We start from the raw sequence: 13,306 nt of genomic DNA on the forward strand, positions 1-13,306 counted from the left end.
ACTGAACAACAGGGCAGCTTTGTCAGGGGTTCATATATCTGGCCTTCTACAATATTTGTGATGAAGTTATAAGGTAACACTTTACAATAAGGTACCCTTTACAAAGGGCATCTTGATGTAAAGTACTAACATTTGTAATTCTCCCATTGTAGGTAGATATGGCACCACATTAACACAGGATGGCTCAGCCCACAGAAGAACACTGTCATTTTTCGTCATACTCCAAATTGATTGGTATCTACAAGATTTATTGAGGAGCACAACCATTCACAAGACCTCAAGGTTCTTCAATTAAACTTCCTCTGTCTATTTTTTATTTGTATTTTATTTAACCTATATTTAACTAGGCAAGTCAGTTAAGAACAAATTCGTATTTACAATGACGGCCTACCAAAAGGCAAAAGGCCTTTTGCAGGGATGGGGGCTGGGATTCAAAATAAAAAATAAATAAAATAAAAATATAGGACTATTTGGTATGTACTGATAGGGGGCCAACTGGAGTTAGTTATATCTTTCACATTGAGGCCCTCAAGGTCGGCATTTTCTATTCAGTCCTCCCTATTCTAGCCACTCAGCATTGTGGAGGTTATTTGATCTGCCGGGGGACAGACACAGATACTACCTGGCTGGGAGGCCACATCACTGATTCGTGGGGCATTGTCTTGGTACAAACACAGTCCAACAGTTGTCTGTCCACATTTAGCCATGCCCCATAATTCTCTTTTTCTTGCCAGGAATTGCCTGACTAATGAATTGGACTGCTGTCTGAGTTTGATTCCAATTCATCCCCTTTTTTGCACTGTTTGCAAAATGTATGACGTAACTTACGCGATTGTGGCGATTGATTTGTGTAGTTGTTTGCAACCAGAAAAGGCAGTGAAAATGATCCACTTCTCCTCTCACATTTTAATTACGACCAAGGCTTTGTTTGAAAACGCTGCCTGACAACTCCGTAGCTGAACTATCTGTAGATATTCACCCGGCAGTTAACATGGTGACACATCCTGAAAGAGAGAGAGACTCTGGACTCTGGAGCAGACACACCTGAGAGGCATTATTCAATGCATGGTTGTTATTTACATAGACATGTCACTGGAGAGTTGGTTGTGATTGATAATGGAGAGGTGCCAGGGGGAAAGGCACAAAGCATCTGGTATATGGTTGAGTGGTGAGGTCGCTGGGGACCATTTAGAGTCTAAAATGGGAGTCCGGTTTGGGCGAACTCGACTGACCTTGCTTAAGTCCAGAGAACCGGTGAGATCGCATATTTAAAGTGTTTAAGGTGTGGTATCAGTCGTCTAGTTGAAATATAGAGAGTGAACACATGGGAACCATGATGAAGGCCAGTGTTTTATTGAATTGCATGTTTTATGATTGGTGTATTTTGACTGGTTTTGACTGAGGCAGAGCATAAGGCCTGTTTCAGGGACTTGTTTCTGAAGACCATTCTTCACAGTAAGTTTTGATATTAGTACATGTGTTACATTTGTTTTCTCTACTTTTAAGTCAATTCTTAAACTCATGTGTAAGACCTTGTGCTATTCAAATCTAACTCAATGTTATTTCTTTGTGTATAGAAGCCATTTGGAAAAACCTGCAACCCAGGATGCCATGGATAAAAGGGTCCAGATTCAGGTCAACCTTTAGCTGAAAGAGGCCTCCGATTGTGAAGGTGGGAGAAGGCCGTGCACAGGGGAGAGGGATCCGCTGCAGTGAGAGTCAGCATCAAGTCTCGGACCACCTATCTCAAAACCAGCCTCTACTCCCAAGCCACAAGACTGATCCAACAGCTGAACCCTGGGCTGACTCCTGCACCTTACCACACACTTACCATTTAGTCATATTCTGTACACATAAATCACTTTAGTCTACCGGACCAATGAAGTAGTTATGTCAACTGCACTATGTAGATATACTATTATTATAATTCTATGCTGCTACTGCATTGTAGTTATTCCACTCTATGGGCAAAACATTTCCATACTATATGAATATAGGCTATTTTGGTTTTATCTTAAGGCTGTTTTTGTTTGATCTTATTCTTATTTATATCTTATATCTTTTTTTGATCTGCATGCTTCTTTTGTACATGTTTTTATTGTTTAATTGTTAGTAGGTCACACAGGAAAGGAATCAAATAAGTGACATTGTACATTTTACAATGTCACTTATTTGATTCCGTTACAATGTCACATTAATTACTGTGTGAGGAGCCTGTCAATCATTTTTTGTTGTTATTGATTTTACTGGATTTATTTGTCATCACCTGTTGATCCAGGGAACCAGGACTAGCCCTCATTACCTGATATATTTTGCACACACATAATCATTTACAGTACTTGTTAGTACTTATTGGAAATCACAATTCGTTTTTCAAATGGACATGGCATCCAACGTATCTTAAATAATAAAAGTCAATAAATAAATAAGTGGTGAAAGGGAGTAGGCACGCTGCTGTCTTGACGCTGACAAAGCACCTTGCCTCCGACTGTCAGCTGTAGTGTCGCCAGTCGGAAGAAGGACAGGTGAAGGATGGGGTGGGCTGTGTGAGGAAAACAGCACTTGAACTGCAGGAGCACGGCTGCCGCTTGAGAAAGTGGCATATCGCGGGCGCCCCATGAATGAGGCGATTGGCAAAAAAGCTGTCGTACGACCACTCGGGAGGGATGCCGGCCTCCCGATTGCTCATTGTGAACTCGGTAGCAAAGTGCAAAGAAATGTTAATTCTGGTCAGGGGGAGTTCCCGCTTGAATTTGGTTAAAAGGGCAGTGAATTCGCTCATACTTTGAGAACTTGTTAGCAAGCTCCTGAGACACATCATTTTTCTCTCAGAGATTATTAACTGAAGACACATGTAACTACTTTAAGTCTTATTTAGTGATAATCATTTACTCTGTGTTATTCTGTAACGTTTCATGTATTTCATGTACACTGTAATAGTTTGAGTGTAAATTATTTCATGACTAATAAATCCTATTAGTGAGTGAATGCATTCCTTGTTTTACAGAGTAATGCTTTGACTATACGTTCAGAATTTAGTAGGTCTATTGGTAAATATAATTCACAATACACATAGCATAGATGCTCGTCCTCTAACTGTGCATCTCTGAGCTAAGGTTCACTCAATAATTTAATTCTAAGACATAGATCGCAAGATATTAGCTCTTAGTCTTGGACACATGTCACTTCTAGTATTCCGACTGGTGACGCAAGGCTTGCTACCTTAACTAGACTCGATGAATACACCTATGGACCTATAGTATTTATTCACATAATAATGGCGGTAGATTGATGAATGTAGTTTATTATATTCAACATCATTTTCATTCAACTACAGTCAGAAATATTGGTTGTTTGCATACGAGGATGTAAATAATAACACAATATCTCAATTTCAAGCCAAGAAACGGCAACATATTGTTACGGTTGGTGTATGTTGTACTCTGCTATTCCTGTGTTGTGGAGTTGTGGAGACCAGCAACTTAAGAGCGTTCAATGGCGCTTGTCTGAGACCTATATTGTTGATGTGTCTATGTAGTGTTTGGGTAGGTTTAAAAACTCCCCAAAACAAGCTACATTTAAACAAGAAGGGTCCCGACCATTGTAGTACACCACTGTAAAAAAGGTCATAAGATAAGTGTCCCATGTCGTCTCTTTACTGTCAACACTCTGATGTCACTTCCTTTTTCATAAATAACATTGTTTTGACCATGACTTTACAAAACAACACCCATTGTCACGTCTCCACACATTGGTTGATGTGATTTACTTTAAAATATGACTCACCCCGGGGAATGATTGACTTTCCTTGCTTGTGTCACCCTGTTAGCAATGTGTACTACTCCATGCTGCAAGCTGCAATTACTCACATTCCTCCCCCCACCCCACTACAACCCCCCCGTCCCAACTAGAGTTAGTATATCCGGGTGTCTATGCTGCTCTAGGTTGCACTTTGGAGGGGGTGGAGGGGGTGGGGGTATAGTTGATCTGGAGTATGGAATTCCCCTCCATCAGCAGACCACACAGTCAGACCCTCTAAAACACACACACAGAGAGAGAGAGAGAGTTCCTGTCCCTCCCTTCCTTTTACCTATCCGCCTCTCTTTTTGTTATTGTGGACACAATGAGTGGTGGACACAATGAGTGGTGGACGCAATGAGCTGCATGATACCATTGTCCCTCTGATCAATGACTCACATTGAATCAAAGTGAATATTTTATCAATGGGTTGAAGAAATATAATTTTATACGAAGCATGACCTCAGTTGCATTGAGGGCCACAATTACTTTGTCATCTGTCTAACTCTTTTTGCTCTGGATCTGGGCCAGTTTCCTGGACAAAGATTAAGCCTATAGTCCTGGACTTAAAAGCACTTTAAATTAGGAACCTCCAGTAACCATCTTTTTAAGGAACATAGAATATGCTTATTTTTCCAGGACTAGGTTTAATCAGCCCTCTGTGTGCAAATATAAAATATTTTGGACAGAGACGTCCAGTTGAAGGCCTGTCTGTCTGTGTTTGTAAAATCCAGTTTGAGTCTGTCCAGAGGCTCCCTCATGTGTAGTTAATGGCCTGCCTAAGGGGCAGAGCGGGGTCTGCTCTGGTCAGCCAGTGTGAACACACACCAACCTGTTTTTCAAAGAGGGCCCTGTTCTCCCCTCAGCATTGCCTAGCAACACCAGAGGTCAAAGCCAGTTGAGATTAAACAGGATTCCGGCGAATCAGGGGGCCGGTTGGCCAACACGCCCCCACAGACTGACAGAGGTGCTAACCATGATTCATAGAGGGGGGACTGAGTAAGTCAAAACATGGGGACTGTCTGGCTGTCTGACATGGGGACTGTCTGACCGTTCTGTGCTTACATTGCAATGTAATGTGTGTGTGTGTGTGTGTGTGTGTGTGTGTGTGTGTGTGTGTGTGTGTGTGTGTGTGTGTGTGTGTGTGTGTGTGTGTGTGTGTGTGTGTGTGTGTGTGTGTGTGTGTGTGTGTGTGTGTGCATACATGTGTGAGTGTGTGACAACAAATATGCGTAAGAGAGTTATAACATTCACTCAACTAAGCCTTAGGGCTTATGTCGTTTCCTGGTTTCCTGGTTGCTGATGTTGTTGTTGTTTTGTCCTGAAAAGACGCTTAAGCGGGCAAAATATTCCAAGATTTCCGGTAACAGGAGCAAAGTGGTGCCTCCACCCTGGTAATTACTGAACGCTGGCTTGGCACAAGTACACTGGAGGTTATACGGAATGTTTCAACAGCAGTTATCATTACGATAATGCAATGGAATGTGACCCCCCACACCCTCACACACACACACACACACACACACACACACACACACACACACACACACACACACACACACACACACACACACACACACACACACACACACACACACACACACACACACACACACACACACACACACACACACACACACACACACACACACACACACACACACACACACACACACACACACACACACACACGTATATACATGTATATACACGCACATGCACTAACACACACACGCACGCACGCACACACGCACGCACACACACACACACACACACACACACACACACACACACACACACACACACACACACACACACACACACACACACACACACACACACACACACACACACACCGTTATCTAGTGATGACCACAGAGAAAACTTAGATTTGATTCCTGCAGTAAATTGTTTCCTATTGGGTTGCAAGGAGCAGAGGGGTGTGGCTCGGAAGTAAGAAGTAGATTGGAGATCTGGGCTGTATTCCAAATGGCACCCTATTCCTAATATACTGTACGTATGTCCTTGTGAAATACCCAGCAACTTGGCCAGGGTTGATTTTTCAGTGTAACATTTCTAGTGTTGATTCAGGAGTTAAATTCACCCAGTAAGAGTGAAATGAATGGTAAGTGGTGTAAAATAACCCCCAGTCTTGGTTTTAGTAACCAGAGTTATTGTTTTACACTGTGGAGAGTAACAGTCCCATTAAAACAACACCCATCATTATCATATTTCCCAGCATGCTCTACTGCAGGTAGTTTTTTTTAGGATTGTTTTTTATATCTGTGTTTTTGCTTGTACACTTATGCTACACAAAGATAAATAGCTTACTTTTTTTTAAACTCATCCAATCAGTTACTGTAATGTTTTTTTCTCGGTTGAAATGGTTTAGGTAGTGTTTTTTTAATCAAGTTTCCTAATCCTGATGGTCATTCTGAATGCAGGAATTACACATCACTTTGCAAGCCAGCATAATGTGACTTGAAGGCCTGATGTAGCCTGTAAACCAGGGGTTTCCTAACACCACCGTGTTAGGGTAAAACTAGGCCAGCAACTAGGCCAATATGTAAAGCATTTCGATATATGTAATGTATTGTCATAGAGTTGAATTCTCATTGATAACATTCACTTAGGAACTCCCTTGGTGAAAGCCACAGGCTTTTAAAAGGAAAAGAATTCAACAACCATGTCTCTGTCACGAACAAATACATTCATGGGTGTTAACTGTACAATTTACTCAAAAAGTACCCTGGGAAATAAGCAAATTAGGCTTTACACCATACAGTGTTAAAACAACACCCCAAAATGATTTACTGTACTACTACAGGTGTTCATTTCTTACACTGAGAAAGTGTAACAGCATCAGCACTAAGGAAAGTGAGTCCAGTTTACTCTAAATCAAGTGTTTTACACTGTAGGTGTTGTGTGTTACTCTACATTAGAGCTATATGAACACCACAATCAAGTTCATCAAGAGTTAAAAGGGGAACACTGCAACAGAGTTAAAATCTTGAACACTTTAAAAAGTGTTCTTTTAACATCAGTACACTGGGACTCATATGTTCGCTGAAAATAGTGTACATATTACACTTTCAGAGTTAAATGTACACCATTTATTTTGCTGTGTACTTTTGGCCAGGGCCCATAGGTCAGTATGGATGACCTTCGTATTCTGGTTTTCACTTTTTTCCGTACTTTTTCCCTCCTCTTTAATAAAAGAAAATTCTCAGTTACAGTAGTTTGTGTTACAATAATTAAAGGAATCCAGAATAAGGCATAAATCTAGATGTTAGTTACAGTAACTGATCAAATCCTGTTTAGTTACAGCCATACTGTACTTTCTCAATAGCAACGGTATAGAATGAGATAACATGATAGTAAAAAGAGACAGAGAGCTGGAGAGAGAGAAATTAGGGGCCAAATTCAATCCAATCGCATCATGTCCGCTATGCATGTTCGCGGAAACCACATTCACGGTAAACACTGCAGATGTCGGCTCAACCGGGAATTATCTTTAAATATAAATCTTGCAATAACACAGATCTTTCATGGTCCGGATTGAATCTAGACCAAAGAGAGGCTCTAGTTTGTTTATAGTTTGACCCCGGGGATACATGCCGACATCATTGGGGTTTTCCCTTTCACACAGTAGGATATTGCAGATGTTTACACCCAACAAAGACAAGGGTTAGGGAGGAATGACTGTGCCATGTTTTCCTTCCACTCAATGCTAGCCTCACCCCTGCTCACCTGTGTAGGCCCCTCATCCATAAAACATATTGTGTGTGTACTGTATGTGTCTATCTGTCTATCTGTCTGTATGTGCATATGAACATGTGCGTGTATGTGTGTGCATCCAGGCATATGCTGCCCCAGCAGCAAGGGGGGAGGGTCATTCAGCGGCCAGCTCTGAAATGAGAAAGGCCGGCCCAGCTGGAGCTGGCAGCCGCACAGTTCCACCCTTTTACAAAAGATGACTGCATTCTCCTGAACAAACAGGAACCCTCCACACACACACACACACACACACACACACACACACACACACACACACACACACACGTATATACATGTATAACACGCACATGCACTAACACACACACACACGCACGCACACACGCACGCACACACACACACACACACACACACACACACACACACACACACACACACACACACACACACACACACACACACACACACACACACACACACACACACCGTTATCTAGTGATGACCACAGAGAAAACTTAGATTTGATTCCTGCAGTAAATTGTTTCCTATTGGGTTGCAAGGAGCAGAGGGGTGTGGCTCGGAAGTAAGAAGTAGATTGGAGATCTGGGCTGTATTCCAAATGGCACCCTATTCCTAATATACTGTACGTATGTCCTTGTGAAATACCCAGCAACTTGGCCAGGGTTGATTTTTCAGTGTAACATTTCTAGTGTTGATTCAGGAGTTAAATTCACCCAGTAAGAGTGAAATGAATGGTAAGTGGTGTAAAATAACCCCCAGTCTTGGTTTTAGTAACCAGAGTTATTGTTTTACACTGTGGAGAGTAACAGTCCCATTAAAACAACACCCATCATTATCATATTTCCCAGCATGCTCTACTGCAGGTAGTTTTTTTAGGATTGTTTTTTATATCTGTGTTTTTGCTTGTACACTTATGCTACACAAAGATAAATAGCTTACTTTTTTTTTAAACTCATCCAATCAGTTACTGTAATGTTTTTTTTCTCGGTTGAAATGGTTTAGGTAGTGTTTTTTTAATCAAGTTTCCTAATCCTGATGGTCATTCTGAATGCAGGAATTACACATCACTTTGCAAGCCAGCATAATGTGACTTGAAGGCCTGATGTAGCCTGTAAACCAGGGGTTTCCTAACACCACCGTGTTAGGGTAAAACTAGGCCAGCAACTAGGCCAATATGTAAAGCATTTCGATATATGTAATGTATTGTCATAGAGTTGAATTCTCATTGATAACATTCACTTAGGAACTCCCTTGGTGAAAGCCACAGGCTTTTAAAAGGAAAAGAATTCAACAACCATGTCTCTGTCACGAACAAATACATTCATGGGTGTTAACTGTACAATTTACTCAAAAAGTACCCTGGGAAATAAGCAAATTAGGCTTTACACCATACAGTGTTAAAACAACACCCCAAAATGATTTACTGTACTACTACAGGTGTTCATTTCTTACACTGAGAAAGTGTAACAGCATCAGCACTAAGGAAAGTGAGTCCAGTTTACTCTAAATCAAGTGTTTTACACTGTAGGTGTTGTGTGTTACTCTACATTAGAGCTATATGAACACCACAATCAAGTTCATCAAGAGTTAAAAGGGGAACACTGCAACAGAGTTAAAATCTTGAACACTTTAAAAAGTGTTCTTTTAACATCAGTACACTGGGACTCATATGTTCGCTGAAAATAGTGTACATATTACACTTTCAGAGTTAAATGTACACCATTTATTTTGCTGTGTACTTTTGGCCAGGGCCCATAGGTCAGTATGGATGACCTTCGTATTCTGGTTTTCACTTTTTTCCGTACTTTTTTCCCTCCTCTTTAATAAAAGAAAATTCTCAGTTACAGTAGTTTGTGTTACAATAATTAAAGGAATCCAGAATAAGGCATAAATCTAGATGTTAGTTACAGTAACTGATCAAATCCTGTTTAGTTACAGCCATACTGTACTTTCTCAATAGCAACGGTATAGAATGAGATAACATGATAGTAAAAAGAGACAGAGAGCTGGAGAGAGAGAAATTAGGGGCCAAATTCAATCCAATCGCATCATGTCCGCTATGCATGTTCGCGGAAACCACATTCACGGTAAACACTGCAGATGTCGGCTCAACCGGGAATTATCTTTAAATATAAATCTTGCAATAACACAAATCTTTCATGGTCCGGATTGAATCTAGACCAAAGAGAGGCTCTAGTTTGTTTATAGTTTGACCCCGGGGATACATGCCGACATCATTGGGGTTTTCCCTTTCACACAGTAGGATATTGCAGATGTTTACACCCAACAAAGACAAGGGTTAGGGAGGAATGACTGTGCCATGTTTTCCTTCCACTCAATGCTAGCCTCACCCCTGCTCACCTGTGTAGGCCCCTCATCCATAAAACATATTGTGTGTGTACTGTATGTGTCTATCTGTCTATCTGTCTGTATGTGCATATGAACATGTGCGTGTATGTGTGTGCATCCAGGCATATGCTGCCCCAGCAGCAAGGGGGGAGGGTCATTCAGCGGCCAGCTCTGAAATGAGAAAGGCCGGCCCAGCTGGAGCTGGCAGCCGCACAGTTCCACCCTTTTACAAAAGATGACTGCATTCTCCTGAACAAACAGGAACCCTCCACACACACACACACACACACACACACACACACACACACACACACACACACACACACGTATATACATGTATATACACGCACATGCACTAACACACACACGCACGCACGCACACACGCACGCACACACACACACACACACACACACACACACACACACACACACACACACACACACACACACACACACACACACACACACACACACACACACACACACACACACACACACACACACCCGTTATCTAGTGATGACCACAGAGAAAACTTAGATTTGATTCCTGCAGTAAATTGTTTCCTATTGGGTTGCAAGGAGCAGAGGGGTGTGGCTCGGAAGTAAGAAGTAGATTGGAGATCTGGGCTGTATTCCAAATGGCACCCTATTCCTAATATACTGTACGTATGTCCTTGTGAAATACCCAGCAACTTGGCCAGGGTTGATTTTTCAGTGTAACATTTCTAGTGTTGATTCAGGAGTTAAATTCACCCAGTAAGAGTGAAATGAATGGTAAGTGGTGTAAAATAACCCCCAGTCTTGGTTTTAGTAACCAGAGTTATTGTTTTACACTGTGGAGAGTAACAGTCCCATTAAAACAACACCCATCATTATCATATTTCCCAGCATGCTCTACTGCAGGTAGTTTTTTTTAGGATTGTTTTTTATATCTGTGTTTTTGCTTGTACACTTATGCTACACAAAGATAAATAGCTTACTTTTTTTTTAAACTCATCCAATCAGTTACTGTAATGTTTTTTTTCTCGGTTGAAATGGTTTAGGTAGTGTTTTTTTTAATCAAGTTTCCTAATCCTGATGGTCATTCTGAATGCAGGAATTACACATCACTTTGCAAGCCAGCATAATGTGACTTGAAGGCCTGATGTAGCCTGTAAACCAGGGGTTTCCTAACACCACCGTGTTAGGGTAAAACTAGGCCAGCAACTAGGCCAATATGTAAAGCATTTCGATATATGTAATGTATTGTCATAGAGTTGAATTCTCATTGATAACATTCACTTAGGAACTCCCTTGGTGAAAGCCACAGGCTTTTAAAAGGAAAAGAATTCAACAACCATGTCTCTGTCACGAACAAATACATTCATGGGTGTTAACTGTACAATTTACTCAAAAAGTACCCTGGGAAATAAGCAAATTAGGCTTTACACCATACAGTGTTAAAACAACACCCCAAAATGATTTACTGTACTACTACAGGTGTTCATTTCTTACACTGAGAAAGTGTAACAGCATCAGCACTAAGGAAAGTGAGTCCAGTTTACTCTAAATCAAGTGTTTTACACTGTAGGTGTTGTGTGTTACTCTACATTAGAGCTATATGAACACCACAATCAAGTTCATCAAGAGTTAAAAGGGGAACACTGCAACAGAGTTAAAATCTTGAACACTTTAAAAAGTGTTCTTTTAACATCAGTACACTGGGACTCATATGTTCGCTGAAAATAGTGTACATATTACACTTTCAGAGTTAAATGTACACCATTTATTTTGCTGTGTACTTTTGGCCAGGGCCCATAGGTCAGTATGGATGACCTTCGTATTCTGGTTTTCACTTTTTTCCGTACTTTTTTCCCTCCTCTTTAATAAAAGAAAATTCTCAGTTACAGTAGTTTGTGTTACAATAATTAAAGGAATCCAGAATAAGGCATAAATCTAGATGTTAGTTACAGTAACTGATCAAATCCTGTTTAGTTACAGCCATACTGTACTTTCTCAATAGCAACGGTATAGAATGAGATAACATGATAGTAAAAAGAGACAGAGAGCTGGAGAGAGAGAAATTAGGGGCCAAATTCAATCCAATCGCATCATGTCCGCTTATGCATGTTCGCGGAAACCACATTCACGGTAAACACTGCAGATGTCGGCTCAACCGGGAATTATCTTTAAATATAAATCTTGCAATAACACAAATCTTTCATGGTCCGGATTGAATCTAGACCAAAGAGAGGCTCTAGTTTGTTTATAGTTTGACCCCGGGGATACATGCCGACATCATTGGGGTTTTCCCTTTCACACAGTAGGATATTGCAGATGTTTACACCCAACAAAGACAAGGGTTAGGGAGGAATGACTGTGCCATGTTTTCCTTCCACTCAATGCTAGCCTCACCCCTGCTCACCTGTGTAGGCCCCTCATCCATAAAACATATTGTGTGTGTACTGTATGTGTCTATCTGTCTATCTGTCTGTATGTGCATATGAACATGTGCGTGTATGTGTGTGCATCCAGGCATATGCTGCCCCAGCAGCAAGGGGGGAGGGTCATTCAGCGGCCAGCTCTGAAATGAGAAAGGCCGGCCCAGCTGGAGCTGGCAGCCGCACAGTTCCACCCTTTTACAAAAGATGACTGCATTCTCCTGAACAAACAGGAACCCTCCACACACACACACACACACACACACACACACACACACACACACACACACACACACACACACACACACACACACACACACACACACACACACACACACACACACACACACACACACACACACACACACACAGACCTGTTGAGTACAGTGGAATGCTGAGAGGAGAACGGGAGGCCTTGGAGGGGAATAATAATTTTCTTTCATCTTCCTCCCTCCTGAGTTTCTCGTTCAAATATTTTTTATTGAACAACCGCAAGTATGGTGTATAGGTATAAAAGACACGTATGCAATTCTTATCTAAACATTAAAGAACAGACAGAAACAACAAAACCCAGAGTTCTAGGTACAAAACAAATATTACAAACCAAGACATACAGAACAAGGACAGGTAGAAAGACAGAGGGTAGATGTCACCCCCCCCCCCCCCCTTATTCCCCCCCTATTCCCCAAGCACATGCTGCCCAAAGGTAGATTAAAATATTACAATTGAGAGTGCGTTAAAATGTACAAATTCACAGGGCCGACTGGTCCAAATAAGAGAGGAAAGGCTGCCAGATTTGATCAAATGTTGATCATTTATTGTTCAGAATATATCTAATTCTTTCTAAGTGTACAGTGTTTGCCAATTCGCTGAGCCATAATTTGGTAGAGGGCGCTTCCCTCCTTTTCCAAAACAACAAGATTAATTTTTTTTGCCGAAATGAGACTGTAAGAGATTAGTTGTTTTTGGGGGTTGGTTAATCC

The 13,306-nt window shown here is 41.3% G+C and overlaps 1 long non-coding RNA gene across 1 annotated transcript; it reads left to right on the forward strand.

Annotated features, from left to right (window-relative positions):
- Positions 1–290: 290 nt before the first annotated feature.
- LOC106586163 (uncharacterized) lies at positions 291–2,992 on the forward strand. The gene is made up of 2 exons (XR_006761403.1): positions 291–1,455; positions 1,578–2,992. It is a non-coding gene; the product is annotated as an uncharacterized lncRNA (long non-coding RNA).
- Positions 2,993–13,306: the final 10,314 nt, after the last annotated feature.

Source organism: Salmo salar, chromosome ssa02 (genome assembly GCF_905237065.1).
Source record: "Salmo salar chromosome ssa02, Ssal_v3.1, whole genome shotgun sequence".
In the NCBI taxonomy this organism is placed as follows: domain Eukaryota; kingdom Metazoa; phylum Chordata; class Actinopteri; order Salmoniformes; family Salmonidae; genus Salmo; species Salmo salar.